Here is a 19,803-nt window from a genome sequence, read left to right as displayed (position 1 = left end):
AACCCTTCCCCCTTAAAGAAATCTCGTCCCGAGATTTAAAACTTAAGGCTAAGTAATGGAAAAGGAAATGTGTCAAGCTAACACATCATAACTTTATTCAAAAGGCTAGTGAAGGGGTTTTTCATTCTGTTGACAAACAAGACAAGTTACAATATAGACAAGGTATTGCAACTAGATAGAAGTGAAGAAGTCAGGAAAGTTCTCTTCCAAGTAATCCTCGGACTCCCAAGTAGCTTCATCTTCCGTGTGTTGATTCCATTGTACTTTGTAGAACTTGATTGTACGTCTGCGAGTGACTCGATCTTTCTGATCTAAGACTCTAATGGGGTACTCGGCATAAGTCAAATCAGGTTCTAGTTCTACATCACCAAAGTCAATCTCCTGGTTAGGTACTTGAAGACACTTCTTTAACTGAGATACATGAAAGATATCATGCACTGCTAACATGTGATCTGGTAGCTTGACGCGATAGGCGACTGGTCCACATCGTTGTTGGATTTGAAAAGGACCTACATAACGGGGTGCCAACTTTCCCCAAATCCCAAAATGATGAACTCCTTTCATCGGTGATACCTTGAGGTAGACATAATCTCCCACTTTGAATTCTAGCGGTCGTCTCCTCTTATCAGCATAGCTTTTCTGTCGGGATTGAGCTATCTTTATATTAGCTTGTATGAGTTTAACTTTCTCTTCAGCTTCCTTGACCACATCCGGTCCAAAGAACCAACGTTCTCTAGCTTCTGACCAATTTAAAGGTGTTTGGCACCTACGGCCATACAGTGCTTCGAATGGTGCCATTTTAATGCTCTCTTGATGGCTATTGTTATACGAGAATTCAGCTAAGGGAAGTCATTCATCCCATTTAGCACCAAAAGAAAGAACACATGCTCTTAACATATCTTCAAGAATTTGATTTACCCTTTTAGTCTGTCCATCTGTTTGCGGATGATAAGCAGAACTACGGATAAGTTTAGTTCCTAAAGACTCATGTGGACTTTTCCAAAACTTGGATATGAACAATGACCCTCTGTCAGAGACAATGGTCTTGGGTGCCCCATGCAGACTGAAGATTCTATCAAGATAAATCTTTGCATACTGCTCCGCTCGATATTTATCTCTGACTGGTAGGAAATGAGCTATCTTGGTTAGACGATCAACAATAACCCATATTGAATTGTAGCCTGCAGATGTCCTAGGCAACCCTACTATGAAGTCCATACAGATATCTTCCCACTTCCAAGATGGAACTGGCAATGAATGTAATGGACCTGCAGTCTTCATATGAACCGCTTTGACTCTCTGACAAACATCACACTTGGCCACATATTGAGCTATTTCTATTTTCATTTTGGTCCACCAATATCTCTTTCTCAAATCATGATACATTTTGTTGCTACCCGGATGAATGGAGTATCTTGTAGAATGAGCTTCATCAAGAATCTGCTTTCGCAGCTCTGGATTTTTGGGTACTACCAATCTATCCTTGAACCATACGACATCTGATTCATCAATCTTGAAATATGTTGGTTTTCCAGATTTGACTTTATCCTTAATATGGGCTATGCCCTTACTTTTCTGTTGAGCAGTAATGATCTGATCTTTGATAGTGGACTCAACTACAATATTGGACAGGGAACCTTGTTCTATGATTTGTAAATTCAGATGCTCCATCTCTTGACCCAATGTTCGCTGCATAGGTTCTACAATCAGGCAATGACAATGACTCTTGCGACTCAGGGCATCGGCAACCACATTAGCCTTGCCCAGATGATAATGTACTTCTAAATCATAATCTTTGATAAGTTCTAACCATCTTCTTTGCCTCATATTCAACTCTGAGTGAGTGAAGATGTATTTCAAACTTTTGTGATCCGTATAGATATGACAGACATTGCCCAATAAATAATGTCGCCAAATCTTGAGTGAATGGACAACAGCAGCTAATTCAAGATCATGGGTGGGATAATGTTCCTCATGCTTCTTGAGTTGTCTGGAAGCGTATGCTATGACTCTGCCTTCTTGCATAAGAACACAACCAATACCAATTCCAGATGCATCACAATAGATATCAAATGGCCTCTCGATATCCGGTTGTGCTAATACTGGTGTAGTTGTCAGCAACTTCTTCAATGTCTGAAAGGCCTCTTCACATTCTGTTGACCATACAAACTTTGTTTGATTTTTCAACAATCCAGTAATTGGTTTCGCAATTCTGGAGAAGTCAGGGATAAATTGACGGTAATACCCTGCCAACCCTAGGAAACTACGAACTTGATGAACAGTTGTAGGTGCTTTCCAATTAAGGACTTCTTCTACCTTACTCGGATCAACAGCTATACCTTCAACAGATAGTACATGACCCAGAAATTGTACTTCCTCCAACCAAAATGCACATTTGCTGAATTTGGCATATAGTTGGTGATCTCTTAATCTTTGTAGAACAATACGGAGATGTTCCGCATGTTCCTCTTTGCTCTTAGAATAGATAAGAATGTCATCAATAAACACTACGACAAACTTATCCAACTCAGGCATGAAAACTGAGTTCATCAGGTACATGAAATGAGCCGGGGCATTGGTCAACCCAAAAGACATAACTAAATATTCATATAGTCCATATCGGGTAGTAAACGCTGTCTTTGGCACATCTTCACGTCTGATCTTAATCTGGTGGTAGCCTGATCTTAGGTCTATCTTCGAAAATACCTTAGCTCCCGCAAGTTGATCAAAAAGCAAATCAATTCAGGGTAAGGGGTATTTGTTCTTGATGGTGACTTCATTTAATGGCCGATAGTCAACACATAACCTCAAGGTTTGGTCCTTCTTCTTCACGAAGATTGCAGGGCATCCCCAAGGTGATGAACTAGGTTGAATGAAACCCTTGTCTAACAACTCTTGTAGTTGCATTTTTAATTCTGCTAGTTCCTTGGGTGGCATTCTATATGCTCTTCTGGACACTGGTGCTGTCCCTGGTTTCAGATCAATTCTGAACTCTACATCTCAGTCTGGTGGCAGACCAGGTAGATCCTCGGGAAAGACATCCGTAAACTCACATACCACTAAAATTTTCTCGACTCCTTCAACACTAGTTGCACAGACTGTTTCCACTGTACTCTTAGGAAAAGGAAGTTGGATGAGAAGTTGTGTTTTGCTGTCGGGTACATTTACCCTTATGGTTCTATGCAGGACATCTATGATAGCCCCGTGTTGAGTTAACCAGTTCATACCAAGGATCACATCTATATCTTGATCCTTTAATATTAGCATATTGGTAGGGAACTCATATCCTCCCAAATCAATAGGTACATGCTGAACTACCTCCCTTGTACAAATTCGTCCCCCAGGCGACTGTATATGATAGGGTTCTTTTGTTTCCCCAATAGCTATCCCATGCTTCACAACAAATGTACGATTGATGAATGTATGGGATGCACCAGAATCAAATAAGGTAATTGTAGGATGCTTAGCAATGGGAAACATACCCATCATAACTGGTTCTCCTTCTGGAATAGATTCCACTTGAGTATAGAATACCCTTCCAGTTTTCTTCTCAGCCTGACCCTTCTGATTGTTCTGAGCATTGCCCTTGTACTGATTCTAAGCTTGATTAACAGGGGCTTTGGGTGCATCAGGATTGTTCTTCCTAGGATACGGACATTCTCGAGAAAAATGTCTGGGTTTACCATAATTATAGCATGGAAAGTTGTGATTCTGGGGAGTAGCATTGTGGTTTGCATTATTTGTATTGTTCTGCTGCTGCGGTGCTTGATGAGTATAAGGCGTATTAGTTGCAGGGCGAATAAAGATCTGCTGCTTGCTTTGGCCTTGTTGTGGGCGGAATGGTGCATGGCCATGATTCTGAGGATGGTATACGATCTTCTAACGCTTTCCACTCGACGATCCGGAAGCAAATATTTTCTTCTTCTTCGCCTCCTTGTGTCGGCGGTAATTCTCCTCTGAAGCGATAGCAATGTTGATTGTCTCATGATAAGATGCATTACCACAAGTTGCCATCATGGTCTGAAGTTTAGTGTTCAGGCCTCTAAGAAAATGATTCTTTTTCTTCCTGTCAGTATTCACATACTCAATAGCATATTGCGACAGGTGGTTGAAATGCCCAACATAATGCGTCACCGGGTGCTCCCTTGCTTAAGAGCCATGAACTCTTCTAACTTCATGGTCATCACACTGTCTGGAATATAGTGTGCCTTGAAAGCATCCTTGAATTCCCTCCAGTTGATTTGGTGACCAGCGGGCTGTACTGCTACCAAATTTGCCCACCAGGCACCAGCAGCTCCTCGGAGTTGCTGTGCCGCAAACCTAGGTTTCTGAACCTCAGTACAGTGAATCAACTCAAACTTTTGCTCTATTGTCCTAAGCCAATCGTCTGCTTCTAAAGGTTCGTCTGCCTTAGAGAACATAGGCGGACGTGTGTCAGTAAAATCCACATAGGTTGACTCGTCGTTTCCATTATTACGACGGCCATAATTAGGGTATGGTGCCTGCTGGTTCTACGCCAACTCCCTTAACAGCCTAGCATTCTCTGCCGTTGCGTTGACGAGTGCGGCTATGGCATCTGCCATAGTCGAAGGCATTGGTGGAGGATTAGGGCACTCATCATCGTCATGCGAGCCACTAGCACCAGTTCGGGTGATAGGACGAGGCATCTGTTGGAGAAACACATTTACTTACATTATTCTTTATTGAAAGCATTTAAAAGGTTTCATGCTACAAAGGGTCCTTATTTATATTACATGTCTTGTATCCCACAAGACAACCCTGGTTTTCTAGGAAAGCAGTAAAGGAACTACTTCTACTCCAAGCTCTCAGTCTTTAGCATCCGTGCCCATATCGGACGAAACCTCATCTTCATCTAAGAAGTACACCAACTCCTCAGGATCCTCCTCCTCTTCTTCATTCTCGACTTCTCCTGGAGCTACAATCATTTCTTCATCGGTAACTTCACCATCCCCATGAGGTGGATGAAGTTGAGCGTACAACATGTGGACATTCTCATGAAGAATAGCATTGTCCATCTCCAGGTCCTCTACGTAGAACTCTAACTCATGGACGTGTTGGCCGCATCCTCTCGTGTCCAGGCTTCATTCCGCAGCTCCATGGTCATGGTGATACCCCTTTGCATTTCTGCCAACTCCTCTTGATCTTTGGCATAGCCTGTAGGATTTAAGGTAGGACTATAAGAATAGCTTGAGGATAATGGAGGTTAGCAAGAATGGGATTGACATTACTTACCCAACCACTATTAAGGGGATTTATTATGCAATGTGCTTAAGCATGATGCATGAATCGATCTTACGAATCTAAGTACAAAAGATTTATATAATCATAAGTACCAGATTTTTAATACATAGGACAAACCTAAGCATATTATCCGCCACAAACTTTCAAATAAGACAAGATTGAGGCTAGATCAAAGGTAAGAAGAAAGAAATTTAAACTTTAAAATATCAAGTTTACTTTCTTTGATCCAAATCAATTTAAAGGTTTTTCCAAACTAACTTATAATGATCTTAGATGGGAACTGCTCTGATACTAGCTGTGGCAGAACCTCCTAAGAAATCAGGCCCACGTGTACCTATCGTTGTATTGACAGACCTCGGATAGCGAACACGAGTTCCCAACAACTCAACAGGTCTGTCGGGTGTCCTCGGGAAACCCGAATCATCCACGATTCTCTTTTCAAACAGGATCCCAATCATAGACATTGCAGATTACAACAGTTTATTCAAATATATATACCAGAGTAAAAGATAGCGGAAGTCTTAAGATAACATAGTTACAAACCAGTTGTTTTCAAACTTACAATACCATAAGTGTCATACAACCATAGTAGCGGGATAATATTACATTAACTTTATTTATCAAACAAACTAGTGCCTTGTCCAAAGGCCATTCATCACTCCTCATCGTCATTGACTTCAAACACAGACATGCAGCAGGGACCAATACAAGCCTGCGCATGCGACTCACCTGCAACAAGGGTTAAGAAACCCTGAGTACAAAGGTACTCAACAAGACTAACCCGATGTAACGGGATGTAAGACTTTAGAGATGCAGGGGTTTGGGGCAAGGTAAGGATGTAGTAAAATTCAAAAGTTCTTTGCCAAAAGCTTACTATTCTCCATTCTATTTTCAAGTTTTACCCTTAAGTTCTTTTAGTTCATTACCTCAACTAAATGTACATTTCCCATATTCTAATCCTTCTCATTCCATTCTTTTCTCATATTTTAGTAATTCACCAGTCCTGCATTGCTTCTGTAATGAATCGAGTCTCCATATCCGCGGAGCACCGGCAATTCGAATTGATTCAAGTCCCAGCTGGGGATTCCTTATCACACGACATATGTAGAACTTAATCTTGCATATATCAACCTCACTACCGGATCCTCCTACACTAAGCCGTCTCCACGCCACCCGAGAGCACATCACACCTCAAATCCGGCCACATTCCAGCCACGAGGGTACACGCTACTCCCACCATCTCTCCACTCCCAGTGCGTGGGCATTCGTCTTAGTATCAGATTAGCCGAAGTAGGCTTACCGGAGTATGTGACCAGTACTATAAAGTGTCTCGTTCAGAAGATCCACAATGAGTGGCCTTTAAGCGACATAGTTGGCAACATTACCCAACATTCAAGATAAGTCACCCGACTAGTCTCTAGTTCATTCTACCTTCTTTCTTTCTTTGGCCAGTATGCCATCTTTGATTGTATCAAAACTTTTACTTTGAAAGCCTACCATAAAGCATACCAAGCATACTACGCCTTTGTAAATGAAATAATCTTCAAGGATGGTAAACAATTATCAAGGTAGGCAATGCATCAAGTAGGAAACATTTGAATAAATTAACTTAATGCAATAAGTAACATAGTTGATAAACTTTTCAAAGTAAACAAGGTAAGGGTTTAATGCATAAACCAGGGCTTGCCTTCGTTGACGATCTCAGGTTCTGGATCCGTACCACAATTATCGAATCCCATGACAACCGGGGATTCTTCCAGAACTTGCTCAACTAGAATCGTTTCACTATCAGGTTCTACACAAAACGATAACATATGCCTTAACATGATGATAATGGAAACATGATGCTTTCATGATACATGAAATGTAAAAACACCCCATAAATGATTTTATTTCACGGTACAGTTGCAAGCCAACAAAACCAACTTGCAATCCTACCATTAAGAACCACACATGTGACTTGACCAAATGGATCTTGAAACCCTACTAGTCACAAAACATGACCAAAACAAGATCCAACACTAATCAAACACTTAGGGTTTGCCTTTATTTATTTTTTGAATTAATTTGGAATTAAGCCCAAAAATGAACTTGTTCCAAATGACCTGAAAATTTTATGTAAGCTTCCTCATGACAAATTAGTATACCAAAACAAATTTCATAATTTTTGGAAGTATACAGTGACCTACAAAAATCATGGAAATTGCATTTTTCAATTAATGGACTGAATATTTGAACATTAAAAATTTATTCAAATTTCAAGTTTCAAATTTTTAAATCATACTAGAACATGTACAAAAGCTACACACAAAATTTCAGAATTTTTGGAGCTATCATGAATTTCCTACAAATTCCCAAAGTTTCAGCACTATTCACAAATTCAGAAAATAAAAATCATCACTGTTCTTCTTCCTCACTCGCACTGACAGGCTGACCCCACCCGTCAGTGACTCAAACATGTCACGACGGCGCTGCCCTCACTGACCGACCGCAAAATGCGTCGACGGTGACGCTCCGGTGAAATAGACCTCACCAAAATGATCTACTACTTCCCCCGAACCAATCTCAGCTATCAGAAAGGAAAAAGGTGCACTGGAGACACCTCCACGCCGGGCATGGCGGACTAGGCACGATGGTGTACGGCGTAGCCACGGTGACGCTGCAGTAGGGACTAAAGCGAAACGGTCTTCACATTCAGGAGCTCACCGTGATCACGTAGGTAGACTCAGTGAAGGTGGAGGTGTACTGGATCGACGGGACCACGTGAGACCAAGGATGGCGGAGCTCCGTCCGGCTCCGAAGAAGACGAAGTCGCACGGCGGCGCTGGACTTCCAGGAGCAACACGATCAGGCTTGGGAGGAGCAGGAAGACGAGGCGGAGCTTCTGGCCAAAGCAATTGGCCCTAGATACTACGGCAAGGACAAATTGCGCGAGTGCGGGCAAGACATCGGCGGCGAGCAGTCGACGGAAAAACTCCGAATGACGACGGTGTGCTCCTATTTATAGCAAGAAGGAGGGCGTGCGGTGTTGATAGCACACGGGCGAACTCGCCACGGAGGTATTGGCGTGTCACTACGCGTGAAAGCGGCGAAACCCGATCGGCGGTGATCTCCGCGTGGCGCCGACGGCAAGTAGAGAGGTGGAGGTAGATTTTTGAAAAATTTATAGAACTGCCACTGCGTCCATTTTTCAAATTACTCACAAATTTTCTAAAGAAGTTGAAAATCTCCAAAAATGAAAGTTGTTCAATTTTTCAAAATCTACAACTTTGCTTCTAGAAATATTTTCAAATTCTGCCTCCATTTTGAAATTTGAATTTGGGGTACATTTGAGCATTTGAATAATTTCAAAATTACTCCAAATTTTATATGTAAACTTGAAAAACTTTGAATACCAAAGTTGATCTACATAAAATAATCTCCGACTTTGCTTTTTGCCTCAACCCCAAATTCCACATGGATTTTGAATTAGTGAAAAGGGGCAAAAAGGACTTTTATAAATTGAATTTGAATTCAAATTTGATTTGTCTTCCTTTTACTTAAATTTTGATTTTTGACCAATAACATGGCCCATTAGGGTTATTTGAGTCAAATGACACATGGCCTCACATGATCACATGAAATTTGACCCTTGTGGTCATGATCTTTATTTAGGGTTTTTGAAACACATCACATGAAATAACAACATTATGAAATAAACCTTATTGAGTACATGCATTCAAAACTTTATACTATATGAATGCTTTGCAATGCACATGATGACATGTCAATTTTTTAGTGCTAGGTCAAAACACTAGAGGTGTTGCAGGTATGACATCAGAATCGACTGGGCCTCGGTCGGACACCCGCGTACCAACGGTCAGGTCAAGCGTGCCAATGGCATGGTCCTCCAAGGACTTGAGTCATGCATCTTCGACCGACTCAACAAGTACGCCAGGCGATGGGTTGCAGAGGTCCTAGTGATCCTTTGGAGCCTAAGGATGACCCCAAACTGATCCACGGGATTCACACCTTTCTTTCTGGCTTATGGAGCCGAGGCAGTATTGCCCTCCGACCTCGACCACGGCGCACCAAGAGTGAAGGCTTTCGATCGTGACCGACTCGCGGAGGCCCAACAAGACACAGTCGACCTGCTCGAAGAAGTTCGCGAGACGACCGTCATCTACTCCACCTGCTACCAACAAACCCTCCGCAGGTACCACGAAAGGAAGATCAGAGGAAGGATACTCGAAGTCAGCGATCTCATACTCCGGAGGACCCAATCAACGAAGGAGAAACACAAGCTCTCTCCACCATGGGAAGGACCCTATACGGTAGCCAAAGTAATCCGACCAGGCACCTACCGATTGGAGGACAACAATGGCAATGTTCTCAACAATACCTGGAACATTGAACAGCTACGTCGTTTCCCCCCTAAATTTGGTCTAAACCGCCTTTTTAGTTAAAACATGCTCCCATAAGAGCACCCCTGCTTGAAACACTTTCAGCCCGGGTCGCTCGGGGGCTCCATAAGGGTACAATATTGAATATTACCTTGGTACAATATTGAATATTACCTCTCTTTCTTTTTTACTATCACACGATAAAACAACTTTGTCCCCAAACGGAAACACATTCCATTCTTCTGATTACCTTACATAACTCTGTTCTTATTCCCAACCGGACGCACCCCGCCTTTCCCTATGGGTACGAACAGCCAAGCCTCGTGGGCCATGCCCCGGGCTCCCAAGGTCGCACCCTATGGGACAAATGGGTAGGTACGGGAAAGAAAGGATAAAAACAAAAGTTATGCTAAGATAAACACAAGGAACGAATATTGTGGTTCTGTCACAAGGGCAGCACGGATGTATTCATTGATACAGAAAACTATTCACATGGGGACTCACCCACAAACTTAACTATTACATTCTCTACTGCTATAAATACTACTGTGGCCGCTCAACGACATCGCCTGGAAGCCAAAGAAGAAACCAGATGCAACCACCAGAGACCCGCTCGGCTCCGCTCCTTTGACTTTGGCAAACACAATGGATACCTCTAGGGCGTCGCACCTATAGATGCTCAGTAGAAGAACATGGAGCTCCTAACCTTCTCATGCAGTAGAGGCATCTCCTAGGTAGGGGCACCGCTATCGAGGTATGGTCACCATGGCTGGAAGAAATCTCATCAAACTTTATGAACTGGCTGACTTGAGCAGCTGTAGGCACGGAACCCTCCACCGGCACAATCATGAGTAACCTCCCCTCTGACAAAGATTGCCCAGTAAAGATCCACCAGAGAAAATCTACATGCGGCTCCATCCCAAAGAAGGCCTCGTAGATTAGATCCAACATCATCCACGGTGGCCTCCAGTCTGACATGACGCTCTGGGTTTATAAAAGGATCTATAAGTTCTCCCCCTCGCTCACTCTCTCTCACTTAGTTACCACCGCTGCATACAGGCACTCTCGGTGAGAAGGAAGAAGAGAGACAATAGTTGGAGAACAGGCAAAGGGCTACGACGGAGAGCCCTCTCCCTCCCCCTATTTAAAGAAGAAAAGCAGACGATCAGAGCGCAAAACTCTACCCCCATTCAATGCGGATGGGAAACGACGGGACATGCCCTGGCCAAAGGGATGCACACAGACTGATGGAGCAACGCCGGGTTAGTGGAACATGGCCTGGCAAGGCAAAATGTGGCCTAGGTATGGCCCACCACTATCACACGACCGGGTGCGAAAACCAAAGCGTCACCACACGCGGGCGACTCCCCACTTCCCCAGGATAGACCTGGGAGACCAAAAATGAAATCTCCGTCGTGAGAGACCAACCGATCGATCGAGTCGCTCAGTATCCACACCAAGACACAAGTAGGAAGCGAAGGGACGCCCCATGTAGGCAATGTCGACTTCATCATAAACGACGAGCATAGGTCCCGGTCGAACATTTTCCGACTGAAGCTCTCCAAGCCCCGTCACTCCAGTCGTCAAGGTAAACACTATCAAACCCCCTCTATTTCATTATAAATCATTTCATACATCCATACGCGCATTCATTCCATACGCCCACGCCTCCCGGATGATTCGAGCCCTGAACCGCCTGGGGGCTCGAGAACTAAGCATCACACGTGCAGCAAAATGCATTAAAACGCTCTGTGTTGCGTCATGAAGCGGTGGTTGCCTCATTCAACATGAGCAACCAATAGAGCCAGGGGAGAAAACCATAGATGAGCACCGTGCGGCCCTCACCCGGTCCGGTAGACCAAGTCATCTCAACCTTCTCATTCGATCCTGAACCTCTCGCCAGGCCCACAGAATCTCCATCGAGGGGAGGCCGTTAGGCCACCTAGGTCGGTCTCCAGAACGACCTAGGCATCTGTCAGGTTGAAGGTAAAGGAGTAGTGGAATGTCACAAGAGGGCTATGTCGACCCCATCATGAACGACAGACCCAGATTTCGCTCGATCACACCCGCTAGCGAACTCACCAAGCTAGTCTTCGAGCCCGAGCGATCGGGACAAACGACGAAACTTAGCCCCTCCGGTTGTGAGGAACCAAGGATGGGGTAACGCACACAACTCACATCGACCCCCACGAAGGCCCGACAAGGCTCGGGGGCTCAAGACAAATGCCAAGGACAGCGACCTCAAACTCACCAGATCCACGACTCCGACTCGCTCGGTCCCACGACGCGCACCGACGCCAGGATCTGCGAGCACCACCTTGTCCGATCTTTAACTAACTAACTACGCTTCGGCTCCATCTAGCTTCACTTCCGACTGCGCTCTAGACTCCTGGGACCATGACCCCAAACTCATGTCAAATGGCTTCACTTCCGACTATGCTCCAGACTCCTAGGACTGTGACCCTGAACTCGCGTCAAACGACTTCACTTCCAACTGCGCTCCAAAAAAATCCAGGGACCGTGACTTCGAACTCGCGTCATCAGGATCCACGAGCACTGCCTAGTCGCCTCGTCTGATCCCAAAAACTAACTACCTTGGCCACCCAGGCTGCGCCAAGGCCAGGATCCATGACTCCGACCCGCCCGGTCCCACGACGCGCACCGACGCCAGGACCCACGGTCTTGGTCTCGTCCAACCCCTAAACTAACTATTTCAAAACCACGGCGCGCATCGATGCTAGGGTTTGTCCGAACTAACTCCCTCACCCGATCCCATGGCGCGCATCGACGCCAGGATCAGTGAGCTCTCTCAGGCCCAAACTAACTCCCTCACCCGATCCCACGGCATGCATCGACGCCAGGATCAGTGAGCTCTCTCATGCCCGAACTAACTTTCTCGCCCGATCCACAGCGCGCATCGACACTAGGATCAGTAAGTTCTGCCTCAATCCAATCCCCACGCCCAAATGCCTCGGCTGCACAATGACGCCTTGGTTAAACAAAAATCCATCTCAGACTAAAAACATGCACACATGCCTGCTAAACACAACACCCCCTAGATGGTTCTGCCCAAACCGCCCGAGGCTTGGGGGCTACACCCACGGGTGCGCTCACGCGCGAGCGCACCCGCCGAACAACAGAAAAACCTCCCCCGCTGACAACACAGAAAAACCCCCCAGCCGGTTCTGCCCGAACCACCCGGGGGCTCAAGGGCTACACCCACGGGTGCGCTCGCGCGCACCCGCTGGCAAGACAAAAATCCCCCAGATGATTCTATCTGAATCGCCCAGGGGCTCGGGGGCTCCTGTCGGGTTTGTAAACTTGGGGTCCCTCAGGGACCGACTTCCATGCCAAGGCTCGACCCGAGAGTCTAAAAACAACAGGGCAAAGGGGCGGTCCAGCAACCGACCAAAAGGCCTAACCCAAGAAGAGCAACGCCCGCTCGTCAGCTACTGCGGCCCACCTATCCGACCGGAGAGCTCGATTCGGGCTCCAGCCACTTCCGGACGGCCTCTCTGATCGGAAGGCCTGCCCCGAGCCCTACTTCTGACTCTGACCCCGCATCTCTCCAACCGGGGTACGTAAGAACCCTGCTCGCTGCACTTCTCTGACCGACGCAACCTAAAGCCGACTGGGGCCATCCGACCAGGGACGCTCGCTCGCAAGGGACCAGGGATGAACGGAGAAAGTAGCACGCGAGTCAAACCACGGTATAGGGACCATACCCTATACACCTATGGGAACAGTGTTCCACAACCACCCTGACACAAACAGTATTGTAGGTGCCAACATTTATCCCTACAGTATTGTAGGCGCCGCTGGACTCCCGTACGACAAAAAGCCCCTCACATGCCTCTGGGCACAATAGTGTTGTAGGCACCGGGATTCACCGTACCCGGTAAACATGGTGAGTCTCCTCACATGCCTCTAGGCATCCAGCAGTATTTTGCAGGTACTGACGTCAACCCTTCCTAAAGAAGACAACACAATGGGGACTAGCGTGTCGGCAAGCACGTGAACCTCAGGAGAAAAATTGGTTGTCTCTTGCCCTTTGGTATTCTCCCGGTGATTGAATTGCTATTCATCTTGTGATTGGTTCACTCCTCTACGTTGTGTCCTTTGCTCACTTTCACGAGCGCGGATTCACCACCCCCGCCCACAAGTTCCTTCGGGGGCACTTGGGGATCGTTGTGGCTGCGGATTTCTTGTTTCTCTTGGTGGTTGCAGTCACCTAGATGGCTTGGAGCAGCGGAGGAGCTTTGGCATGTGTTGGTGATTGTTCGTGGCCAGCTTCGATGATTGAGAGGGGCTTGTGCCTTCCCCGGCGAAGAATCAAAAGGTTACTCTAGTGGATTGCTCGTGTTATTGAGTTACCTCACTTGTGGGTAGGTTCTTACGGTGTTCATTTGTGTGATGAGATTCATGCAACACCTCTTAGCCGCCGAACCACCAAGTGTTGGTCGACACAACGGGGACTAGCATGCCGGCAAGCACGTGAACCTTAGGAGAAAAATTAGTTATCTCTTGCCCTTTGGTATTCTCATGGTGATTGAATTGGTATTCATCTTGCGATTGGTTCACTCCTCTATGCGGCGGTATAATCATCCTACTCACTCATTTACATTCTCACAAACTAGTTGTAGCAAGCTCTTTAGTGTAGCTAGAATTGAGAGCTTGCTTTGTAGTTTAAGTTCATCTAGTGGAGCTCTTTAGTGTAGCAAGCGTGAGAGCTCTTAGTGAGTAGTGACTTAGCCAATTGTGTGCCTAGTGATCATAGCAACTAGAATTGTTGGATAGGTGGCTTGCAACCCTTGTAGAGCTAGAGCAAGTTTGCATTTCACTATTTGTCATGCTAATCAAATTGCTCTAGTGATATTGTAGATTTTTAAATAGGCTATTCACCCCTCCTCTAGCCATATTATGACCTTTCAAGTGGTATCAGAGCCGTGGTCACCATTTGATTCAAGGCTTAACGACCTTCAGTGCAAAATATGGCTCAAATAGTGTTGAACCATGTTGGGGGCAAACCACCATTCTTTGATGGCACATCTTTTGATTATTGGAAGAGAAAGATGAAGATGTATCTTGGTTCAATCAATGACAAGGTGTGGGATATGGTAGAGAATGAGTTTGTGATTCTTGACCCTACCAATCTCACCGACAATGACAAGATCAACAAGCAATGCAACACTATGGCACTCAACATAATATACAATGGTATTGATTCAAAGGCGTTTGAGCAAATCAAAGATCTTGAGAAGGCAAGTGAAGTTTGGGTGAGACTAGAAGAAACATATGAGGGCACTTCAATGGTAAAAAGTGCCAAGCTCTACATGCTCAAAGATAGGCTATCAAACTTCAAGATAAATGATGATGAGTCCATTCCGGAGATGTTCTATAGGCTACAAGTCATCATCAATGATCTCAAGAGATTGGGTGAGAAGGTGAACGATGAGGACTTCTCTTACAAGTTCTTGATGTGTTTGCCAAAGAGATTCAAGACATTGAGAACTATCATATTTAGAGGTGGATTGAAGGATGTCACTACAAATGAGGTGCTTGGTGATGTGATGACCGATGACCAATACAATAGTGATGGTGAAGAGCTTGTGAAGGAGAAGACAAGAAGAAGAAGAGTGTGGCATTCAAGGCTAGCTCATCATCTAAGACCAAGGGCAAGTCCAAGAAAGAATCAAGTGATGATGAATATTTTAGTGACATTGATGATGAAGCTATGGCTCTCTTTGTGCGCAAGATGGGAAAGTTCATGAAAAAGAAGGGCTATGGTGCAAGAAAGAGAAGAGATCACACCAAGAGCAAAGAATATGTGAGAAGATGCTATAATTGCAAGAGCCCCAATCATGTTGTAGCGGATTGTCCCTACAATAGTGACAATGATGTGGATGAGAAGAAGAAGCACAAGAAGGATAAGAAGGAGAAGAAGGAGAAGAAGATGACCTTCCAAAAGAAGAAGGGTGGAGACTACGTGGTCACTTGGGATAGTGATGGCTCTTCGGATAATGATGGCTCTAGTGACGATGACAAGAAATTCATCAAGAAAGCACTAGCAAGCATCGTCATCAACAACAAGCCTTCCATCTTCGACTCTCCATCGACATGTCTCATGGCAAAGCCTACCAAGGTAAAATATAATGTGAGTGATAATGATGAATGTGAAAGTTATGCTTGTAGGAGTGATGATGATGATGAGGAGGAGGAGTACACCAAGAATGAGCTCATGGACATGTGTGAGCAAGTGCACACTTACTTTGAGATGAAGAGAAAGGAGTGCAAAGAATTGCGCAAGAAAGTCAAATTTCTTGAGCAATCCTTTGATGAGCTCAATGCCACTCATGAGAGGCTAATGGAAGCCCATGAGAGGCTTAGCATACTCTAAGCTTAAAATGGCTCACTCCTCTCTCATTGAGCAAGTCAAGAAGGAGGAAGCTAAGAAGGACCAAGTGATTGTGTCTTGTGATGTGGGACTAACATGTGATATTATTGATGAATCCTTTTATAAGCCCATTGTTGTTGCTCCCACTAACCCTTCTTGTAGCACTACCACTTCTACTTCACCTTTGAGTGATGGTTTCACTTGTGATGCCTCACTAATGGTGAAAAATAAGACCCTCAAGAAGGAGGTGAATGAGCTCACTCGCGCCTTAGGCAATGCCTATGGTGGAGATGTCCGCTTGATAAAGTGCTTGGGTAGCCAAAGGTTTTCTCTCAACAAAGAAGGATTAGGCTATACTCCTAAGAAAGGCAAGGCGGCCTTTGTCACTCCCAAAGCTAACTTTGTGAAGGGCAATAGTCGGTTTGCAATAAATGCAAGCAAGTTAGGCATATAGAGCAATATTGAAAGACTAACAAGAACAAGCAACCTAATGTATCCTCAATTAGATTTGATTCTTGTTACATGCTTGTTAAAGGTGCCAATGGTGTGAAGGCTAAGTTCATTGGTACACCAATTGTGGGCCCAAAGAAGAAGCCATTTGGGTACTAAAGATCTTAGTAACTAACCTTCAAGGATCCAAGCAAGTTTGGGTACCTAAAAAGAATTGATCTTCTTTTGTAGATCAATTACAAGGCCGGAGGAAGGCATTGGGTTCTTGATAGTGGGTGTACACAACACATGACCGGTGATTCAAGAATGTTCAATTCAATCAATGAAAATGAGAGCAATGGGATTGATAGTATCACATTTGGTGACAATGGTAAAGGCAAGGTCAAGGGTCTTGGTAAGATTGCAATATCCAATGACTGGAGCACTTCCAATGTGCTACTAGTAGAGAGCTTGAAGTTCAACCTATTGTCAGTAGCTCAATTGTGTGATCTTGGTTTCAAGTGCATATTTGATGTGGATGATGCAGAGATCATAAGTGTAGATGGCTCTAACTTGATATTCAAAGGATTTAGATATGAGAATCTATACTTGGTTGATTTCAATGCTAGAGAAGCTCAATTGTCAACATGTTTTCTCACTAAGTCTAGCATGGGTTGGTTATGGCATAGAAGACTTGGTCATATTGGAATGAAACAATTGAACAAGTTGATCAAGTATGACTTAGTTAGAGGCTTGAAAGATATCAGATTTGAGAAGGATAAGCTTTGTAGTGCATGTAAGCCAGAAAGCAAGTTGGTAATACTCATCCTAAGAAGAGCATGATGAGCACATCTAAGGCATTTGAGTTGTTGCACATAGATTTATTTGGACCAACCACATACACTAACATTGGTGGAAATAAATATGGATTTATAATTGTGGATGATTTCACTAGATACACTTGGGTGTTTTTTCTTGTTGACAAAAGTGATGTGTTTGCAACCTTCAAGACATTCATCAAGAGAATTCACAATGAGTTTTAAACAACCATCAAGAAAGTGAGAAGTAACAATGGAAGTGAATTCAAGAACACAAGAATTGATGATTTATGTGATGAGTTTGGAATTAGGTATCAATTCTCGGCCAAGTACACTCCACAATCAAATGGCCTAGTTGAGAGAAAGAATAGAACTTTGATTGACATGGCAAGATCAATGTTGAGTGAGTACAATGTGAGTCATTTATTTTGGGTTGAAGCAATCAACATGGCTTGCTACTATAGCAACTGACTCTATTGTCATCCATTGAAGGAGAAGACCCCATATGAACTCTTGAATGATAGAAAGCCCAACATTGCATACTTTCAGGTTTTTGGTTGCAAATGCTACATATTGAAGAAAGGTACACGATTGAGCAAGTTTGAGAAGAAATATGATGAAGGTTTTTTGCTTGGTTAGTCAACTACTAGCAAGGCTTATGGAGTTTGGAATTTGGCTAGTGGTACTCTTGAAGAGGTTCATGATGTGAAATTTGATAAAACCAATGGTTCCCAAGAGAAAGATGAGAATCTAGATGATGTGAGAGGCACTCAATTGGTCAATGCAATGAAGAACATGTATATTGGTGATATAAAGCCTACAGAGGTGATTGAAGTTGAAGATGAGAAAGATCAAGTGCTCTCTAACTCAAATGTCCAAGTTGATACAAATCAAGCTACTTCATCATCTCAAGTGCAAAATCAACAAGTGGTTAGTTCATCATCTCAATCAAGTGATCAATCAAATGCAAGCAATCAAGTGCAAGTGCTTCAACCAACAAATGTTGCAAGAGATCATCCATTGGATTCTATCATTGGTGATATTTCAAGAGGTGTACAAACAAGATCAAGATTGTCATCATTTTGTGAACATTTCTCATTTGTGTCTTCCATTGAACCTAAGAAGATAGATGAAGCTTTTTTAGATGTTGATTAGGTGAATGCTATGCATGAAGAGCTAAACAACTTCATAAGAAACCAAGTATGGGAGTTAGTTGAGAGGCCTAAGGATCATAATGTGATTGGAACCAAATAGGTCTTTTAGAACAAGCAATATCAAGATGAGATAGTAGTAAGGAACAAAGCAAGATTAGTGGCTCAAGGCTACACTCAAGTTGAAGGTCTTGACTTTAGAGAAACATATGCCCCGGTTGCAAGATTGGAAGCAATTAGGATCTTGTTAGCCTATGCTCGTGCTCATAACATCAAGTTGTACCAAATGGATGTGAAAAGTGCATTTCTAAATGGATAAATCAATGAGCTTGTGTATGTTGAGCAACCTTCCAATTTTGAAGATAAGAAGAAGCCCAACCATGTCTACAAGTTAAGAAAGGCTTTGTATGGATTGAAATAAGCACCAAGAGCATGGTATGAGAGATTGAGAGATTTTCTACTCTCCAAGGGATTCAAGATGGGAAAGATCAACACCACTCTCTTCACCAAGAAGCTAGGCAATGACTTGTTTGTGTTGCAAATCTATATTGATGATATCATATTTGGATCAACCAATTAAGATTTTTGTGAAGAGTTTGGAAAGTGATGGCAAGTGAGTTTGAGATGTCCATGATTGGAGAGCTTAGTTACTTCCTTGGTCTTCAAATTAAGCAAATAAAGAATGGCACATTTGTGAGTCAAGGCAAGTACATCAAAGACATGCTCAAGAAGTTTGGAATGGATGATGCTAAAGCTATTAGTACACCAATGGGGATAAATAGAAGCTTGGATAGTGATGCTAGTGGTAACATGGTGGATCAAAAGATGTATCGGTCTATAATTGAATGCCTACTCTATGTGACCGCATCAAGGTCAGATGCGATGTTTAGTGTATGCATGTGTGCTAGATTTTAAGCCTCACCAAGAGAGAGTCATTTGAAGGCAACCAAGAGAATATTGAGGTACTTGAAGCATACACAAAATGCTGGATTGTAGTATCCCAAAGGAGTAAGGTTTGAGTTGATTGGATATTCGGACTCCGATTATGCGGGATGCAAAGTTGAGAGAAAGAGCACATCGGCACATGTCAACTATTAGGAAGATCACTTGTATCTTGGTCATCAAAGAAGCAAAATTGTGTAGCACTTTCAACTGCCGAAGCGGAGTACATTTCGGCCGGTAGTTGTTGTGCTCAATTATTTTGGATAAAGGCAACTTTGAGTGACTTTGGAATCAAATTCAAACAAGTGCCATTGCTATGTGATAATGAGAGTGTCGTGAAGCTCACCAACAATTCGGTTCAACATTCAAGAACAAAGCATAATATGTTCGCCATCATTTCATAAGAGATCACCAACAAAAAGTGG

The sequence above is a fragment of the Miscanthus floridulus genome, chromosome 1 (assembly GCF_019320115.1).
Source record: "Miscanthus floridulus cultivar M001 chromosome 1, ASM1932011v1, whole genome shotgun sequence".
Classification (NCBI taxonomy): Eukaryota; Viridiplantae; Streptophyta; class Magnoliopsida; order Poales; family Poaceae; genus Miscanthus; species Miscanthus floridulus.
The sequence above is the reverse complement of the archived record's forward strand: the minus strand, read 5'-3'. Positions refer to the sequence as shown.